Here is a 20,782-nt window from a genome sequence, read left to right as displayed (position 1 = left end):
AGCAGGACCCGGACCGAGAAGCAGTTTCTGCGGGATCTCCAGCCCAGGGCCAAAGCAGCTCCGGGAGCCAGAACCCGGCCGCCCCAAGCTCGGTGCACGCTCTACTGGGAGCGGGCTCCAAGAAGCAGACTCCACGGGTTCCCCCAGCCATGGGCCAAAACAGTTCCGGGAGCCAGAACCCGGCTTCTCAGAGCTCGGTGCACAGTCCGCTAGGAGCAGGCTCCAAGAAGCAGTCTCCTTGGGTTCCCCAGCCCTGGACCAAAGCAGCTCTGGGAACCAGAACCCGGCTGCTCAGAGCTCGGAGCACGCTCTGCTAGGGGCGAGCTCCAAGAAGCCGTCTCTGCGGGTTCTCTAGCCCTGAGCCTGAGCTATCTGTCTGCCAGACGCAGGCAAATAACAGCCTGAAATCACCTGTTCCGTAGCTGAATGAGCTGAGATCAGTAGAAAACAGGGATGATTACGTCAGCTCTCCAAGATGGCGGCCGCTGGCCTCCTCCGTGGACTGACCGGTGTGGAGAACCGAACTGGACTGCTTCCCTCCTCCGTCTCAAACCCAGAACTAAGCACTGAGCACAGCCATTCCACCGCTGGCAGAAGCCCACAGAATCCGCAGCGCTGCACCTCCTCGCCGCCACCTCTCCGCTTCCCAGCGCGAGCTGCAGACTCCGCCCGCGGGGCAATCCGCCGAACAAGCCATGCGACCCCCCGTGCGGAGAAATCGCCCGCGACCGAGTCCCCGCCACCAATCCTCACATCTTTTAAAATTATCTTCTGTGTTTTTAATATTACACACTGAACATTTATTGTTAAGTGCAATTATTTAATAAGGAACTTGCACTATTAGTACTTTTCTCAAGACAAAAGTTCCAAGTTTTTCATTCTGTGAATACTTCAATGAAATTGACACAGTGCATTAAAATAGGTTGGAAATTATAATCTGGAGCTTATATATATTATATTAATTAACATTATTATAATTATATTAAAACAATTATATTCTTTATAATATTATAAGATAGTTATATGTTATATACTATATTTAAGTTTTTATAGGTATTCCACATCTGAAATGATGGGATAAATGAATTAAAGAATTAGTGAAATGTTGGCATAACAAATTTAAGAAATTATTTTGCTAACATAACTCTGATTTTTCCATTTTATTTTAAAACTGGAGTAGAAGAGTAACCTTGTTCCCAAATTCTTGTCAACACCATCAATTTGATGTTATAGAATAGAGAATAGGATATTTTTGGGGGGTGGGGTACCGGGGATTGAACTCAGGGGCACTCGACAACTGAACCACATCCCCAGTCCTATTTTGTATTTTGTTTAGAGACAGGGTCTCACTGAGTTACTTACAGCTTTGTTTTTGCTAAGGCTGGCTTTGAACTTGTGATCCTCCTATCTTAGCCTCCCAAGCCACAGTGCCTGATGGCAACAGGAAACCGTCTATTGTTACAAAGGTCGCCAGAATTCTTGTGTTTTGACTTGAAATTGTGAGACCAAGCTTTGGAGTCTTGATTCATTGTTGGCTATGAGATCATAGACTGGTTTTTCGATCTCTCTTTTGTGCCGCCTATAAAATAAGAGTTACTGGATGAATAAAATAATGATTACAAGATTTGTAGATAGCAGTACTCTATGAAAGATAGCTATCAATATTTTGTAAATTAATTTCACTAACAGAAGAAAGATCTTTAAATATTTTGTATACAGTTTTGTTGATTTCCTCATCAGTCTCTAACTATAGATTTACCAAACACAGGATGTTGTTTTATCTGTAATAATTTTTTGAGTTGTCTTAAACTCAGATCTTATTATCACAACATGATGTTTGCTGTTTTATTTCTTTAAAGCAAGATACTGTTATTAACATAGTCATACCTTAGACCCGCTAAGAATGAAAAATAAAGAATTAAGAAGTGTCATTGTTTATTTTCAATCAATTATAACATGTACTTGAATCTATAAAGTAGCATTTCTATCTAAAGAATTCATTTACTAGTTACACAAAACTAGAAGGAAAAGTAAAATTATGGAACCCTCCCCCTAAAGAATTATTAGAATTTAAGCATGTGTTTTTGACAGAATGACAGTGTAAATGTCTAAAAATTAAAAAATTTAATAGGGTAATATTTTGAAATTTATACTTTTAGTGACTATCAAGTACATAAATAATTCATTTGGTTTATCAAGAAGCTGATCTAGATACAAACTTTTTTTTTCATTTTGTGCAGAATATTTTAATATTAATGTACAATTTCCTTTTTGTTACCATGAAGATTTTGGTCATGAAAACAATAATTCATTTGTCAGATGTTTTGAAATGGCAGTATTTCTCCGTTATTATATTTTATCTTATTACTAAATACAATTTATGTCCTTTTGAAATACAATTTTTATTGTCCTAGCAGTTTCCCAGGGACTTTGATGCGTTAATTAGCTTGTCACTTGAGTGCCGAGAGAGCACTATGACATACAGATGGGAGAAGATGTGTCTTTCTCAGTGGAAAGCTTCTGATACCTTAGACTCGTGCTCATCTTTTCTGTTGAGGAATTCTCTTTGGTTTTGAGATAAGATAGCCGCTTAGCTAGCTGTGCACTTGGCAAAGATCACGGCTGTGGGTTCTATCTCACTAAGAAGGTCTAGATCTCATGTCTCTCTTAATCAATGCAGTTGTTACTTTGCCTTCCTCCAGAAGTTAGTTTCCTGGAATATATCAAGAAGCCCATTCCCCTTCTTTCCTGGCACTACTGGAAAATCATCAATGTCTGTATATATACATATCTATATTTGGGCAAGAGCCTGTTGGCTCATTCCAGCTTTCTTTCAATGTAGCTTGGATCATTCCAAGGTGTACTTCCAGAAATATCTCAGAGTTTGTCTCTATTACCACCTCTGGTAACTTGGCTTAATAACTTTAGCGACCTTCACTTCTCTGTATCAGTTTTCCCCTTTGCCTATCTGTATTCTTTTGACCTCCCAATTAACCGCCATTTTGTCCCTGGAAGGAGAGACCTCAGAAGCAATTGTTTCTCTGCATTGTATAGTTTTCTGGAATCCCACCACAAGGTCTGAGTTTGGAATTATCAGGAAAACCCTACAACTCAGTCCCAGTTTGTCTTCCATTTCTTCATCTTATCAAAGCTGGCAACAGTGTTCTGACTGCCTGGCTTGTTAACCTCTTTCCTGCCTACCCCCAGGAAGCCACTGGTTTACCTAAAAGTCTGTCCACCCACCATTCAAGGCCCTTATGTTGTCACACTACCTCTGCATTGTCACTGGGGACAGAGAACCTACTTCAGTTATCTAGCTATTTCTCAAAACTCACTTTAAAGCAACAACCACCTATGATTTCTGATGGTTCTCTACACGCAGTGATATGGACTTTTGCTCCACTGATATCACTTGAGTGACTGCATTCTGTTGGGAGTTCTTCTGGGGCTACAACATACCAGATGGCTTCTTTCACAACCTAGAACCTCCGACGGTGATGGACTGGCCCCTCTCAGGGTGCTACAATTCTAGCCCAAGCTTCTCTGTATGTTTGGCTGCTAAGCAATTGAAAATGGAAACCATTGGTATTTTAAGGCTGTAGCTCAGATGTTCCAGTGAAGTGAAAACCTATTTCTTTTCTCTTTTCTTTTGCTTGATCAAAGCAATTTATTAGCCAGCCCAGAATCTAGGAAGAGAAAGAGTCTAATCACCCCCCCCCCCCCCGGTTTTTTTAAAGTATCATAATTTTAATTTTCTATTTCAATGAATATTCAAATGAGCAGTATTCTTTTGCTTTTGTCTGAATGTCTCCTGAAAATGCAAGATCTCTTTCTCTGTCTTTGCACACACATGTACACATACATGATGAAAATTCCTCAATCTATATCATCTACATCACACACAAACATACACTCTGAGATTGAACTATTCTAATAAAACTTCATAATAGACCATGATCTCTTTAGAAAGGCAAAGACAAATTATATTTAAATTAATGAAGCATATTTAACATTTTTTAAATAGCTTACACTATTACGGAAACTTAAAAATCTGTGAAAGGGAATTCGAAATCTTAACACCAAAGAGGGATAAAACTTCAAAGCAAGATGCTTAGAAAATACATCTAATAACATGTGGTGACAAACATGTAAAAATCTATGGGATGAAGTAGATTTTGCCTCTTGATGGAAGGAGTGGAATGCACGTACAGGTGTAGGGGGAATTGTTGGTTGCCACCTTCAGTAATGATCTGCTTTATCAATCATTTTTATTGGTGGTCAACACCTTGTTTTTGCTCCTGTCTTAATTATGTGGCTACCTTGGTTAGAGACTTTCTTCCTATTTTCACTGGTATTCAATCTATTAATACCAAGCCTTTTGTATACATATTCCATACAGCTTAGAAGCATACTAGGTACAATAGCAGCAGTCTCGCCAGTGTAACTGCATCGAAGCATCTTTGATAACTATTTCCATAGAACCTTTGTGCTTAAAAGTCTAGTTAATTTATTAAAAACAAAACACCGAAGATATCTCAGGTAAAGCCTGTCTACAAAGTCTTTATGGGAAACTTTACTATAGCTATTCAAATGTTTGTGTCATACAATTGTCTTCTTGTGATTTTATAAGAGGCATATATAACAGGAAATCAGAGTTGGCTACTTACAAAATTATATTCCTTTGCTTGGAATTTTAATGGGTGAGAAATCTAAGAAATTTGCAGCTGTGCTTCTGCCATTGAAGCAGCTTGTTGGCCTCGTCCTTGGGGAGACCTGTCAAGCATTTCTGTCTCATTATCTCCCAGAGTTTTTCCCAATGGAAAAGGTCCATGGACTTTAACATTTACCCTCCCTTCCTCCACCCCATCTTTAGAGAGAGTTCTTCTTGAATTAAAAACAAGTATAAAATCAGTCTTTTGGGTGGGAGTGTTTCTTCCTTTTTTATTACCCCCCCTTTTTGTTATATTTTGGTTCTATTAAAAGATTTTCTCTACTGCCAAGAGAATTTTTGGACAGTGGTTTAGAGATAAATCTAAAAGTCCCATTTTCTGTATCTTCAGTATTAAGTAAAATGAAATTATTTACTGTTTGCCCTTTTCTCAGCAGGAAAATCATTATTCAGATGACTGAAAGCTCTCTCCTCTCACCTCAATTTATAGATGTTTTGGAACCTCTTTCTGCCTCTCTGAAGTAGCAGTTCAAGGAGCAAAGAAATTTGCATATTTAATTTGTCAGGTTGTAAGTATGAAATAGAACCATCTAAGGAACTGAAAAGTTTTCAACCTGGTGTTACTATCATTTCAAATGACTCGCTCAAACAGAACAGACCTAGACTCATCCACTGCATGTGGGGAAACTTCTAGGCAGAGGCAGAAGAGAGCATGCAGAGGACAACTCAGCCAGGCAGCAGGTGAGGTAATAGTTGGGATGTGGGGCTTGGCAAAAGTGTTAGAGTTCCCCCAAAGACCAACCTTGGTGAGCTCATTGGTCACTTTGCAAGGACAAGTAATTTTTGGAGCCCTTGTTGTGGACTTTTACAGGTAGAGAAACCAGTCCTAGCTAGTACAGCCTCTAACCACTTCACAGCGATTTAAGAGGGTACTATAATTTGGATCTTGAATTTTCCCCAAAGGTCCAGGTGTTGAGGGATTAGTCCTCACCTTGTGGCATTGCTGAGAGGTAAAGAAACCTTTATTAGATGGGACCTGGTGTAAATTAGGTCATTGGGAGCATGTTCATAAAGGGATTAAGATATTAGGCAGGCTTTCCAATTGGGAAACAAAGTAAAGACCACTTATCAGATAAGAAGCAAAGGTATTGAAATGTATGGTTACTAGTTGAGCTTGGGCTCTTCAAATGCCTTCTAACTAAGGTGTCTGCAGAACAATCACTTGACCTCATTCCTGAGATGAAAAGACTTCATAGGTAGAAACCAGCAAGGCTCATTGGTCACTTTGCCTTACCTCTTAACAAAGTATGGGAGAAGTTAGGGATAGTTTTAATCCAATATGATTGTATGATTCAAAGCATATCACTTGTGATCTACATATCCCGTAATTTTAGGTGAATTTTTTTTTCTCCAGAAAAAAATGTTCAAATGCTGTAAGTTTTGAAAATTCCTTGTGGCATTTGACTTTACAGGATTAGGAAGACAGTGATGAGGTTAGATTGTGGAGAGGGTTTGTGGGTATGGAGTAGTTGATAAGGGAGGAGAAAATCTCACTTGAGTTGCTGTGGAACGTAGGAGAGATGTGGACCACGGAAATATCTATATTCCATAGTTGGTAAGCAAGATCCCTCATTTCCCAAAAAATTATTCACTAAATCCAAGCATTTGCAATTTCGTTACCCTAGACTTAGCTCAGATGGCAAAAATTAAATAAATGACCCAATCTCACTTCTCCCCAAGATAAATTTTAGAATTTGATAGACTCTAATAGGAAGAATTCTACTTCTATTAGTATTAAAAATCTCTTAAGTTCAGAAAAATGACATTGCAATTTCTCTGGAAACTCATCTTTTCTGTCCTTATGTGTATAATCACTTTTCAAGTCACCAAGTATATATTAAGCATCTCTGGCATACCCAAGAAGCATGCTAAATACGTTGATCAAAACTAAATAAGAGCTAGCTCTTGATATGGCCCATTCACTGAGCCTTTATTTTGCCAAACACCATGCTCTTTGCTTTATATATGTGTAGATGTTGCTGAATTCTCAGAACGATATGGGTCCAGTTTCTATTGCTATACAACATAGAGCTCCTAAACTTGGCAGCTTAAAATGACCATTTTATTGTGCTCACAGCTCATGTGCATCAAAAATTTGGACAGACTACAGAGGAAATGGTTTGTGCATGAGTCATGAATTAAGGTCTGAGCTGTGACAACCTGAGAGCTGGAGGGCTTGAATCACCAGGAGGTGTCCTTACTCATACATCTGGCACCTGATGATAACTGTTGGCTAGGACTGTTGACTGGAACACCTGTACTTGACCCCTGTAGGTGACCTGAATTTCCTTGTAATATGGTAGTCTGACCTCCAAAAGCAAGTGTTTTAGCGAACAGAAGGAAAATGCACTGACTTTTATGAATAGCCCCAGATGTCCTTTTATTTTCACCTTTTATTTGCATTTATTTTATGCTGAATTTATTCCTGTACCATAAGTTTTGTTTTTTTAGTTTCTTCTGGGGTATCTTTTTCTTCTGTACAATCTCCTCTTCTGGTTTAGGAACAATTTGTTTCTTTTCAGTGAGGATCATCTCAATGCAGCAGGGGGAACTCATGTATGGGTTAATCTGACCATGAGCTTTGTAAATACAGTGATGCATCTGGGGTGCTTTGTTCACCTGGATATGTTCAATGACTAGAGAATCTACATCTAAACCCTTAAGTTCAGCATTACTGTCTGCATTTTTTAAGCATGTGCAGCAAAAATTCAGCACTCTTTTTGGGTCACTGTTCCTGTGCCCAGCCCTACTGTTTGGCTTGGGCAAAACTCCCAACTTCACCATTGTAATGCTGGAATGGTACACATTGCTTCTTTAAAGTGACACCTTTCAGGTACCTGGTAGCTTTTCAGATATGCATACCCTTGATAGCCTGCACAGTTTCATGGGTGTTCTTAAAGCGAACACAAAGATTTGAACTTCTTGATTTGCATGATTTTGTGGGGTTTTAGGGTCAAGAGAATAGCAGACCATTTTCACAGATCACCTTAGGCCACTTGCAAGAAAAGGAAACCCAGATATCTTGTATCACTATTTGCTATGCATTCTATTAGTTACAAGTGAATTATAAGTCTAAGCCAAATTCATAAAGAGGATACATACACCCCACCTCTTGAAGGGAGAATGTCAAAGAATTTGTAGACATGTTTTGAAACATCCAAAATCTATCCTCATGCAAAACATACTTGCTTCTTCCTGGGGTGTCCGAAAAGTAACATCTATAATGCCATCTGGTTGTGGTTTGAGGTCTAATATATCAACATTAAAAGCAAGTCCATCTGGAGTGATGATTCCTCAGGTACAATTTCAGGTAAGGCCCTTCAGGTATAATTCTTGTTTGTCTGAAGACCTGTGAGCTAAAGAAATAAATTATTTACCTTCCACACTCACATCCAACTTACTACCCACCCAATGATGAGAGAGGCACAGATGAACAGCTATCTATACTCTGACTCAGAAAGATAGCAAAGAGAGACTCACAGCAGTCACTAGCTCATAACAATTCTGAAATCCATTCAGACACATGTTGTGAGATACTTGATCACAGTTCTGTTCTACTTTTTAGTAGTTTGCTTCTGTAGTTCTCAGCTGAGCCCTCTGAACTCTTGATTCTACCTTTGAACCACTTTTACTTTCCCATAAGAATTAACCCATGTTTGCAATTGAATTAAGTTCTGATCCTGCTTTTTGCCCAAAGTAGTTGGAGTCCAGTACAAAGGTCTTCCTTTCTCTTGTCCTGTTTCTGTTTCTCTAACTAAAAGCTGTCATGTTGCCATCAATGCAATTCCCTTGAAACTTTGTGGGCTTCCTCTAAATATTATTTAGATGCACACTATTAGAAGCCACAACTACAGTTCTCTTTAAGACAAGCTCTGCTTTAATGTGGGGTCCCTAAGAAGTTGGTAAATGACAAGACCTTTAAGATTATTGGAATTCCTTTAAGAGGAAGTTTCTGTTAGACATGTTTTTAAGATCCTTGGAGGTAAGTTTGTATATCTGGAAATTCATGAGGCATTGCCTTAGATCTTTCTGAAGTTTTAACAAATGATCTTACAGCTTCTCTACTAGGTTTGATCTTTGCCCTAGACCCTCTTCTTCTTAACTTGGAAATCATTTGCCATTTTTAAATGTCAGGAATTGAAAACATTTTTACTTTTGAACATAACGACTCCCAGCTCTGTATTTCTTCAAGATTTTGCTTGCAAACTAAACAGTTTACATTTTAGCTCAGCTCTCTTCTCTTATATTTTATCAGAGGCAGCAAGAAGAAGCCAGGTGGCTTTTTAAATATTTCACAGGAAAATCTGCTTAACTAGGTCATCAATTCCTTAAGTATATTTCCCATTTTTTTTTCATATTAACCCAAGAGACAGGATGGTCAAACTCTCTACCACTGGGTAATAAGATTTTGCTTTCCTTTAGCTTTGTAGAGCATTTCCTTTGCTTTTTAAAAAGCCCTCACCAATACCTCCCCAACATTACCAGGCTCTCACCTTTATTCTCTTCAGGATTCATTCAGTGAACCCAATGCCAATACTTATGCTTTAGGTGTTCTATATAGTATCACTTCTAGGTACCAAATTCCTGTTCTAATTTTTATTGCCACATAGAAATTTACTCCCCCCCCCCCAAAGTAGTACCTTAAAGCAACCATTTTCTTAGGGTCTTATCTTGGGCTCAAGAGTTTGGACAGGGTAAAGTAGAAATGGCTTGTCTCTGCTCCCTGATATCTGGGTCATCAACTGGGGAGGCTCAGTTAGCAGATGAGGACTTCACAGTTGAGGCTGTAAGCACCTGGAGGTGTCTTCATCCACATCTTGCAGCTGATATTGTCTATTGGCTGATTCCTCATAAGGACTTTTCATGTGACCACTCTTACAGTATGGTGGCCTGATAGTATGTGGTCTTTTTAAATTCTTGCTGAAGGCTCCAAAAGCAACTATCTCAGTGCACAAGGCAGAAATTGCATAACTTTCTTTGATATAGTCTCAGAAGTTACGAAGTATTATTTCTCTTGAATTCTGTTAGTTACAAATAAGTTGTAAACATACCTAGTTTCAAAAGAAGGATACATATATGCTAGCACTTCATAGGAGAATGGTCAAGGAATTGTAGACACATTTTAAAGCCTCAAGTATTACCTTATTTTAATGATGAAGTTAAGTAAATGGGTCGAGTCCAAATTCAGTTGTCTCCAAAGCCAAACCTCTCCATAATAAGGTGTATTGCTCCCAAATATTCTAGGAAGTAAAGATTAATCAGAGGAGGCAGACCATTTGGGGCTAAAAGATTCAGCTCTTAAACTGAATTTGGGAAGAAGTAGTGAAACAAGAATTTTTGATGCTAATAGAGATCAGAAGACAAATTTGTTTTGTCATTACAAAATAAAATGTTTATAATCATTAATGAACTGACTTTCTTAAAATTAGCTCAGGCTGGGAACTTTATCAGGCCAGAAATAAGGACAAGAAGGATGATTTTCTGAATGCTTTGGAATGAGGGGAGGGAGAAAAGTCTTGAAGGTGGGAAAGGAAAGGCAGGGCTTGTCCAGAAGCACATAGTACAAGTTTGCTTAGGAGGAAGATGTGGGGGGTTGGGTGGTGGGAGGGATGGTGGGGGGGGAGGGGAGGGTGGCAGGAGTTAAGGCCTGACAAGTAGAGTAGTGACTTGTTGTGAAGACTGAATGCTACACCTAGGAACTTGGACTTCATGCTACAATAGTGCCTCTAAGATTTCTAAGTAGGAAAGATAATGATCTCATCTTTAAGACAGATAATTATATAAGTAATATGATTATATAAATGATATAAGTAATGTGATCTAATCTGTGTTTAAGACAGATAATTAATTTCAAGATGATGGATGGATTAGAGTGTGGTAAGACTGCAGGCAAATAACTAGAGGATAATTATTAGGCATGATGCAACTTTACTTCAGATCATTTTTCTAAAGAGGCATTAATCTTTTGTCTCAGTTTTACCCTCCTAAGGAAAATAAGCTCTGATTCTGAACTGCATTCTATAACTGATTCAATTATTTATACATTTATACCCTTCTTTATTCTGCAAAGATTCTGATACAGTTTAAAAGCAATATATAGTGCGACAGTAATGAAAGGTCAATACAGGAGAAAATACAAGTTCATTAGCAGCATAAAACCAACAAGAGCATATTATGAAGCAATGTGAGACATAAAACCCTTTGAATTTATGAGATTTGGCTGTAACTTTGATGCTGAGTGTTCAAAAAGCCAAAGTAAAAAGGAAAACATGAACTGCTACAAAATTCATATCATCCATGAGACGAAAGACACATAATTTCCTATGGAGAAACAGAGGGTCTGGCGTTCATGAATTTGAAGGCAGTTATTACATGTAAATTAAATGCAATTAGTTATTTGGTTCTGATCTTAGTAATGGAAGAGGCATAACAGTATAGATTTTGATAAACTGAGAAAAGTAGAGACAGTACTTTGGCTTCAGGCAGCATGAGGAGGATCAAACAACTGAGATACAAAGGTAGGGACTAGAGAACGAATCTGTCAAGGCAGGTCACAGCCAGGTCTCAGGGAGATGCCACACTAGATAAAATGGGGTCTCACTCTTAGTCTGCACCTCCACAGAAAGACAGTATAGAAAATACATATATATTGCCAGTTTTTAAATATTTTAGTTGGTACTTCATGGGAATTTATAAAATGGTCCTTTATTATATATCTATTTAACATATGAGGTCTAAGATATTAAAAGCTGAACTGGTTTAATTGGCTTGTAGCAAAAAAAAAAAAAAAAACCACTATGGATGATGTGAAATTTGGCTTTTTAGCAGAAATCATTCCAAGGTCCATGAAAAGTCAGGAAATCTACAAATCCAAGTGTTTTGCTACTGTGTCTAGTCTATGAATCTTTGTCTTGCATCAATATTCATTTCCTCTCTCTGTTGCTTTTTTTTCATTAAAGATTTTATTTTTGAAATATAACAATTCAAGGCAAATGGGCAGGGATAGTTTTCAGGGAAACACACTTAAAGCCAGACCTTTGACAGCCTGTGCTGAGTGGTAATGACTCGGCAGCATACAGTCTCTTGATAGACAGTTTTCTCCCATCACAAAAACAACCCAAATTCTCAGCATATAACCAAAAATGTCACTCACTCTTTCCTTTTGTAGCAAGAACAATTTGATGCCTAAATTTATGACTTGTATTAAAAGCTTAGGAGTCTGAGACCCACAATTTGAGGCATACTGTATCATTGTTAATATCTTTTTTCAAAGGCTTCAAAGGAATGCATTTATTTTCCTCCTAAGCCTCATCTTTCTGGTACATAAAGTACTCTCAGTTTGAAGTAGGAGAATTCAATTCCATTTGTGTTTCCTCAATTCCTATCTACCATGTGCAGGGAGTAAGCCATGGGTAAGTACTGTAGGGGGGTATAGTTTAAGAAATGCAGCCACAACTCAAAGTAGTTACCAATACCCATGAGCAGAGGCAGAATTGTAAGCACTAGGCCTGGTCCCATCTGACTAGAGAGGAGGGGGTCAAGAAAAAAAATTATAGGGGTGGTGGGGAGTTTGATATATGGAAACAACTTAAGTAGAATCGAAGGACATATACCATATTCAAAACAGATAGCTAATATTTAGGAAACACCTTTAGCTATCCCACAAATTTTAACAGATATGAATTTAATACCCAGCTGAATTTTAGATGAATAGCGAAATAAATATCTGCATAAATAATAGTTATGGAGACCCATCAATGGAAGGGACGCTTCCAGGCGCTGTGAAAACACCCTTTCTCTTCTCCTGGAAGAGAATTAAATTGGACTCCTTGTCCCCACATACCTAACAACAAGCAGCTCAAGAGAGGAACTTCTATTTCATCATTTTTAAATAGGAGAGAGGTCAGTTCTAAAATGTCTAAGTGTGAGGAAGACTGTTCAGCAAAACATGTCCCTTAGGGCCTATCACCCTGCTTTCTTCTACTTCCAAAGTTGTGAAGATTTTGGTTTTCTTTTGATTATCTGCAGTTCAAGTAAAAACCAGGCTAGGAATGACCCTACTTCTACCGAATTTTCAAGATGAGATGAGCTCACCGTCTAACACGGTGTGGCTTTTTATTTTGAGGTCTGTCATCCCACTGAGGCAATTTCTAGTGAAACTCTGCTGATTTCTTGAGAAATAGCTCGTAAAGAAAGGTTTAGCTCACAAGTCCAAAGTAATGGAAGAACAACAGAGAAGAGAATCCGGTGCACATAAAAATGATTAAAAACACTCACTCATCTTCATTTTAACAGGTCATCGACCAGCAGAACATTTGTAACCTTAACACCCCCCAAAGAAGGCTTAGCATGAGAGAAGCTGCTTCTGGATAAGATCGATCTGTTGGCATAATAGGAAAACCCCAAAGGGAAACCTGACATCTTGAGCTGTAAGATAAACAAATCTGTACAAATTTCAAGTCTGTGCTGAAATTCCTTGTTTGTTCAAAGCAATGCTAAAACAGAATACCGTATGATGGTCAGAATAGAACTGAACAGGAACCCAGGAGACCAAGTCCATGTGCCAGGCTTCCTCTTTGAATTCAAGTTTTCTCATTTGGAAAACAGGAACAATAAGGATTGCCATAGATCTAGTGAATCATTCCCAGGACTTTTGTCGGGTTAAAATAAAATAATGCATGCAGGAGTTTCTTTGAGTAGGGCAAAGTATAAGCTAACAATAACCACCACTAATTACCCGGTCCCTATAGTATATACCTGGTGCAGACTTTAAATGTATTGTCTTACTTAAGCACCGCAAGAACTTTGTAAGCATCCTCACCAGTCTACAGAAAAGAACACAGGTTTAGAGAGGCTAGGAATTTGCAAAGAATCATAGCAATAACAAATGGTAAAGCTAGGATTTTGTGATTCAGACACTACTACATAATTATGTGAGCATTTAGAACTAGAAGAATCTAGTGGGTCATTTTGTTCAATTCTACCATCTAATAGGTATGCCTCTCTACTTTCTTATTTTCCTTCTTCATTCTAATAATGCATCTCCCATCATATACTGGTTCCTTTCCTCAGCACTATTCAGTTTATCACCCAAACATTCCTGTCCCTCACTCTTCATCCTGATAACTCTTAAACAGCTTTCCAGTGTTAACTCAAACCCCAATATGATATTGCACTTACCTCTGTCTCTTAATGGCTTTACTACAAATCTGGGCACTTAGTAGGTATGTAAATATTTATTCAATGAAGAATAGAATGAAAGATATTAGACCCAGAAAAATGAATCGAATGGACCAATGTCATAAGGATCTCTAGGCACCCAGATCCACTATTCTTTCTATTATGTCTCTGGGTGTTAAGTTTATTTTTTTTCTCTAGAATAATGAATTTTTGGATTTAAATACTTTAATCATAATCCATTAATTAAAACCTCAGTGATTCCTTAAATTAGTCATGCACTATAAAAATAGAATGATATATTATTTTGGTTAAGAAAAAAATTAGCTGAGAGGAACATTGAAATAGCTAAAATAAGATTTGGGACCAATTAGTGACATGAGAGTGAGAAGCTAGAAGCAACATTCAGATATTAGAGAAAAGGCTCAGGGCTACTTCATATTAATTTTTGCAGCATATGGAATATTTCATGTCAACCCAGTTTGAAGAACACAAAATTCTCCCTTGCACTTAGATACGCAGAATTCAATTTCAGCTTCTTCCTTTCAGAGTGCAGCTATGTTAAATAAATTGTAAGGAGAAAAAAATGTAAAAATGAAAAAATATTATATAAATAGAGGTTTCAATAAATTATGTTTAGGTGACCCTGTAAAGCAGAGGCAGCATTACTGTTTTTAAATGAAAGAAGGCTATTTTCATTTACTAAGAAATGAGATTATTTCAGAAATGATGACGCCACACCTCAGTATTGAGAGGTGATGGTATTCATGGCAGTGGGATAATCCATATTCTCTTTTGCCTGTTTGGTATAAAGCAATCACTATGCCACCTAGTGTTTATTAAAATTCATTGATAAATGATATACAACATATTCAAAGAAAATATGTCACACTTATAGTATGATTTATTCTTTCAACTTAGGGCCTGTTTTCAACCTGTTTGAGAACCTGGATAGTTAACCTAACATACTCATTGTGGCTAGATTGAAATAAATTTGAAATAGGAAGATAAAAAAAGACATGATTATGTGTGTTTTTAAAACTCCTCCTGATGGACAATTACAAGCATCTATAAAAGTACAGAGGACAGTATAACAAACCCAAATTTTATGACTTACTTTTAATAATTGCCAACTCAAAGCCACTTTTGGCTTCTTTAAGCTCCTTTCTTTAACCAGATTATTTTGAGGCGACTTTATGTTTTACTGAAGCAAATCTTATGATATTCTTTGATCCAAAAGCATATGAGTGTGTATCCCTAGGGCAGAACTCTTTCAAATATAACCAAGGCATCATTATTAAACTTCAACCCATGGGTCTTGGGGTTGTGGCTCAGTGGTAGAGTGCTCACCTAGCACGTGCAAGGCCCTGGGTTCGATTGTCAGCACCACATAAAAATAAATAAATAAAGGTATTGTGTCCTACTACAACTAAAAATTTAGAAAAATAAAAAATAAAAAATAAACTTCAACACATTAATAATTTCTTAATATTATAGACTATTCAATTAGTATTCAGATTTGTCTGATCATCTCATTTTTAAACAATTGATTTGTCCAGATAAGAATTGTACATTGAAATTTGTTCATATATCTTAAAAATTCTTTTTATTTATAGATTTCCCATCTGTCCCTCTCTTTTTTCCTTCATTATAATTTATTCCTAAGGATACCAGGACAGTTGCCTGTTGAGTGTCCCAAACTCTGAAATTTTTCCTGCAATTTATGGCATAACATGTTTCTCCCTCTTGCGTTTCCTATGAACTGGGTAGTGAGAACAAAGGACTCCAACATTAGCTTCGACATTTTGGTGGTAGTACTTCCGTGGGGTGCTGGCTATATGCTGGGATCTCTGTGATATCAGCAGCCATTAATGATCTTCCAAATGTGACCAGTGGACTTTTTTTTTTTTATCACCATTGTCTATTGGATTGAAACATGTTTGATATTGTTTCCATTAATTATAGTTATTCCTTTGATGTTTAAATTATCTCATCTTTGGCCAATTATAGATGCTTCAATTTAACAAGAGTCCTTTTGACATGATGTTTTAGACTTATTTTTGTTATAAAAAATATTTTAGGCTCATCTTATACATTTTTCCCCCTAGATCTGAAAGCAGCCATTTGTTCAAGAAATTGTAGGACAAAAGAGAATTTGTATCCTACAACACAGGATGCTATGGGTGCTTATTGCTACTTGAGCTACTATTATTAAGCCCTTTTAATGGATAGAACTGTGACATATTGTAAATATTTTTCGAAAATATTATTAGTTGAGGTTTACATTTCCAACTGAATTGTAATGTTGTAGGGCTTTAAATTGTTTCCTTGAGTTTTATCTTTTTTTCTTGTGCCAGAAAATCTTAGTACCTGACAATATTCATGGAATTACTTTTTTTGATTTTTTTATATAATATGTAGTTTCAGAAGCAACAACAGTATTCTTACTAAAAATTTGATTATGAAAAACAGTTTTGGATTTTCTGTTTGTTTTTAGGGTATGTACCACAGAGATGTGTCAGATTACCATATTTTAAAGTCACTTGAAATAATTCCCCTTTCTATGCTTAAAAGTTGTTATTTTATAATTATTTAGCATTATACTACACCAAGTAACAATTATATTCTATACTGCAACCTTCAAATCCATCACGTGGTATTAGTTCCACATGTGACTATATTTGCTCAATGCTCATCACCAGTCCTATGCCAATTCCTCCAGTCATTTGGGGTCTGTGTCATTTGTCATTCCTCAGAAAGGACACACAAGAATAGGACTCCCTGAGTTCTTGCATAATCATATCAATTTGTGTATGACTTTGCAGTTGATTTTATACAGAAATATCACTCCATTATCCTATGTCATAACATGTCGCCATTGGAAAGTCTAAATGACAGGCTTATTTTCTCTTTCTTCGAGTGGCATGGTTTTATTTTATTTTTCCCCATTTCTTTAAGTTCAGTGGATTTACTCAATCATGTCTCATTTTGGTCACTCTGGGTTGATTTTCCAAGGTAACTTGCATGCCTTTCAATATGTAGATTCAGATGTTCTTTCATCAAGAACAACTTCCTGAACTAGAGCTTCAGTTTGTACTTGTTTTCCTTGCTTTGGGAATTTCTATCATACATATTTCTATCATACATATATATATAGTAATAAATATATAATATATATTAGTTTTGTGTTGCTGTAACAGAACACCTGAGACTAAGCAATTTTTTTAAATAGGAAGAATGATATTTATTTATTTAAATTTATTTATTTATTTTTCTAACTTGTTATACATGACAGCAGAATGCATTTCAATTCATGGTACACATATAGAACACAATTTTTCATTTCTCTGGTACACAAAGTAGAGTCACACCATATATGTACTTAGGGTAATGATATCCATCTCATTCCACCATCTTTAACTACCCCAATGGCCCCTCCCTTTTCCTTCTTCCCCTTTGCCCTATCCAAAGTTCCTCCACTCCTCCCATACTCCCCGCCACCCCGCCATTATGGATCAGCATCCACATATCAGAGAAAACATTTGGTCTTTGGATTTTTGAGATTGGCTAACTTCACTTACCACGATATTCTCCAACTCCGCCCATTTACCTGCAAATGCCATGATTTTATTCTCTTTTAATACTGAGTAATATTCCATTGTGTATATATGCTACAATTTCTTTATCCATTCATCTACTGATGGGCATCTAGGTTGGTTTCACAATTTAACCATTGTGAATCGTGTTGCTATAAACATTGATGTGGCTGTGTCCCTGTAGTACGCTGTTTTTAAGTCCTTTGAATATAGATCCAGGAGTGAGATAGCTGGGTCAAATGGTGGTTCCATTCCAAGTTTTCTAAGGAATCTCCATTACTGTTTTTCAGATTCATCAAACCAATTTGCAGTTCCATCAGTAATGTATGAGTGTGCCTTTTCCCCCACATCTTTGCCAACACTTATTGTTGTTTGTATTCTTAACAGCTGCCATTTTGACTGGAGTGAGATGAAAGAGACTAAGTCATCTGTAGAGAATACAAGGTTATTTGGCTCAGAGTTTAGGAGTCTGGGAATTTTCAGAACATGGCATAGACATCTGCCAAGGGTCTTCTTGCTGCATCCATAACATGGTGGAAGGGTAAGCAAGAATGCTCGTGAAACACAAACAAATCAAGCTGGATTCATCCTTTTATTAGAAGCCCATTCTCTGGATAACTAACCCACTTTTACAATAATGGCTTAATCCATTCATGAGGGCAGTGTCTTTGTGACCTCATTTTAAAGGTCCTGCCTCTCCGTAATACTGTTAGAATGGCAATGAAATTTCAACATGAATTTTGGAGGGGACGTTCAAACAGAACAATAATAATGTATTTTTTTCATTCAATCCTTTAACAAGTTTAGTTTCACTTTATTTTCTTCTAATCTATTTTCAGTTTTTCTCTTGATGATGCTATTTGTCCTCACCTTTGTCTTACTTCAGCATTCTTTTTTAAAATTGTTTTTCTTTAAATTCTTCAAATTCTCTCAGCTCACTTTCCAAATTTTTCTTTTGTCCAACCAGCTCATTTTCTAATTCTGAATTATGGCATTCTTATGTAGCTTCTATCATTTTGTCCAATTCTCTAAGCTCACTTGGAAATATAAGGCTAACAATAATTATTATCGTTATGTAGGCATGTCTTTATGGCATGCTTTTGTTGTCTGTCCAATATTGTCTTTTTTCTTAAGATAATGTGCTATGGCATTCAACTGGCTATTGCTCTTGCTCCTGGTCCTGTGCTCCTAGAGAGGAGGAACCCAAATATCTTCTTAGCTTTAGTGCTCTATAGCTTTACTTTCTGTTGCTATCGTGGAGTATTAGGATCTGTGGACTTACCCTTTCTGCGACAGGTTCCTTCCACTGTGCTCTGAACTTCTCTCTTCTGTCTTTGGTGTCCTTCTTCTGTTCTGTTTATATCCAATGACCAGCAGTTTCTCCTAGATATGGGGAATTTGTCCTGCTTTATGAAAGTGGCATAATTAGGTTCCATAAATATTAACTATTGCATCTTTATTGTGAATCTCAGTTTTAAGAACTGCGAAGATTTTTACATTTATAGACTCATTTTTATCTGAGCAATCTAAGTGCTTTCAGGAGGTCCATAGCCTACAAAGACCCTCTCTAGGTGGACCCTACCCAATTTGCTGATGGACTGAGAGTGGACATTTCCCTTTGGAACCCATGTTATCCCTGGTTTTGTTTTGTTTTCTTTTGTTTTGTTCTATCAATTATTCCATCTATTTTTGTTGGGAGGGATTTGGAGAAGGTTAAAAGATGGTTACTATGGCTGCTGCTGCTATCTTTTTGCCAATGGGTAATTTTGGAGCCACTGTGGCATTATGGACATTTTTAGGCATGTAAAAACCTGAGGTGTAATTTTTATTTGCTTTTTTAATTGCATTGTCTTTATCCCTCCCCCATAAATGTTATCAGACCATAAACATGAATCTGCTTGAAATTACAATGAAAACCACTGAACAGGATTTGGAAAATCTCAAGGATCTCAGGAGAAAGGGCCATTTTATCTGTGTTTGTATCATTGAGAATGAATCATTCCAACTGCCTTCAAAATAAATACTGAGAATTATGACCTTTTTTCCTATGATAAGCCTTTCAGAAATTCAGCTTACAGAATGTATGAAAAATAAGCCAAGAAACAAACCAGATGAATGAAAAGGAAATGAACTACACTTTCAAGACCTGCCTATTATTTGTTTGTTACTATACAATGAGCAACTGCCAACATATTACATAATTTTTTCTATTCAAAACAATGAATGGCAACTTATAATTTCTGATTACATGGTATAACAATAAACTTATGTAATTGATTTCTGTTGTTATTTTTTTTAAACTTTCTTTGTCTCAAAAGGATCTGATTTGTTTGGGGGAGTAATTAAATACAATATGCAGCATACAAAATCATTTCAGCTGTCAAGTTCTATTGTGTACACAGCTAGTCCTACCTTAATTAATATGCCTGAGCTCCAGGAAATGACTCCAACAGCCACTCAGTTCTCCAAGCCCCAAAACTCAGGTATCATATTTAACTCTTTCTTCTACCTCACTACTCCAATAAATGTGCTCCAATAAATACAAAATTTCTGATCATTCCATCTATAAATGTCTCTAAAATTTTTCTACTTCTCTCTATCCCTCTGTCATTACCTTAGCCCTGAACACCATCTCTCTTGTCTGGGTTGTTGTAATACATACCTTTTTTTCTCCTCCCTTATCATCTCCAAATTTTGACTTTTCAAAGCATGAATCTTACTGTGTCATCACTCTAGTTAAAACTCTTTAAAGTCTTTGCATTGCTCTGTGGATAAAATCTTGAATCCTTCATGTGACTTTCAAAGTCCCTCACTCTGTCCCTCATGCCTGGCTCTGCAGCTTTACTCAACATTCTTTATCCCACACATATGCTGACCTTTCTTTGCTGACTGCATGGGACAAGCTCTCTTGCTTCTAGGTTTTTATGCATGCTATTCTCTCTTTCTAGAATACTCATTCCTCCTACCTCCTTATTTATCTAGGCAATGGCACTGTGTCTTTTAAGACTGAGTTGAAATATCCTTTCTGCAGAGAGGCCTTTCTCAAACCTTTTGCCCAGCTGAAGTCCTCTTGCTGCAGGTTTTTAATGTGTTTTGTGTTGTCACCATAATGCTCATCATCTTGATGGTTTTATGTACATTTTTCTCCCTGGACAGCAGTCTTCATGAGGACAGAAATTGACTGCGTTGTTGACTATTCAACCCCTAGAATGAACTCATTTCCTGACAGTTAGTAGGTAGGTGTTCAGTACACATTTCTTTAAAATTTTGTACTGCAATA

General features: G+C 37.1%; 1 pseudogene across 1 annotated transcript; it reads right to left on the bottom strand.

The window, feature by feature from the left end:
• Nucleotides 1–7,137: 7,137 nt before the first annotated feature.
• On the bottom strand, nucleotides 7,138–7,702 carry LOC308651354 (large ribosomal subunit protein uL22-like; annotated as a pseudogene). The gene has a single exon. The product of its transcript is annotated as a large ribosomal subunit protein uL22-like (transcript).
• Between the last annotated feature and the right edge of the window lie 13,080 nt (nucleotides 7,703–20,782).

The sequence above is a fragment of the Spermophilus citellus genome (genome assembly GCF_964194105.1).
Source record: "Spermophilus citellus genome assembly, chromosome: 6".
Taxonomy (NCBI): Eukaryota; Metazoa; Chordata; class Mammalia; order Rodentia; family Sciuridae; genus Spermophilus; species Spermophilus citellus.
This window is presented reverse-complemented; position numbering and strand designations above follow the sequence as displayed.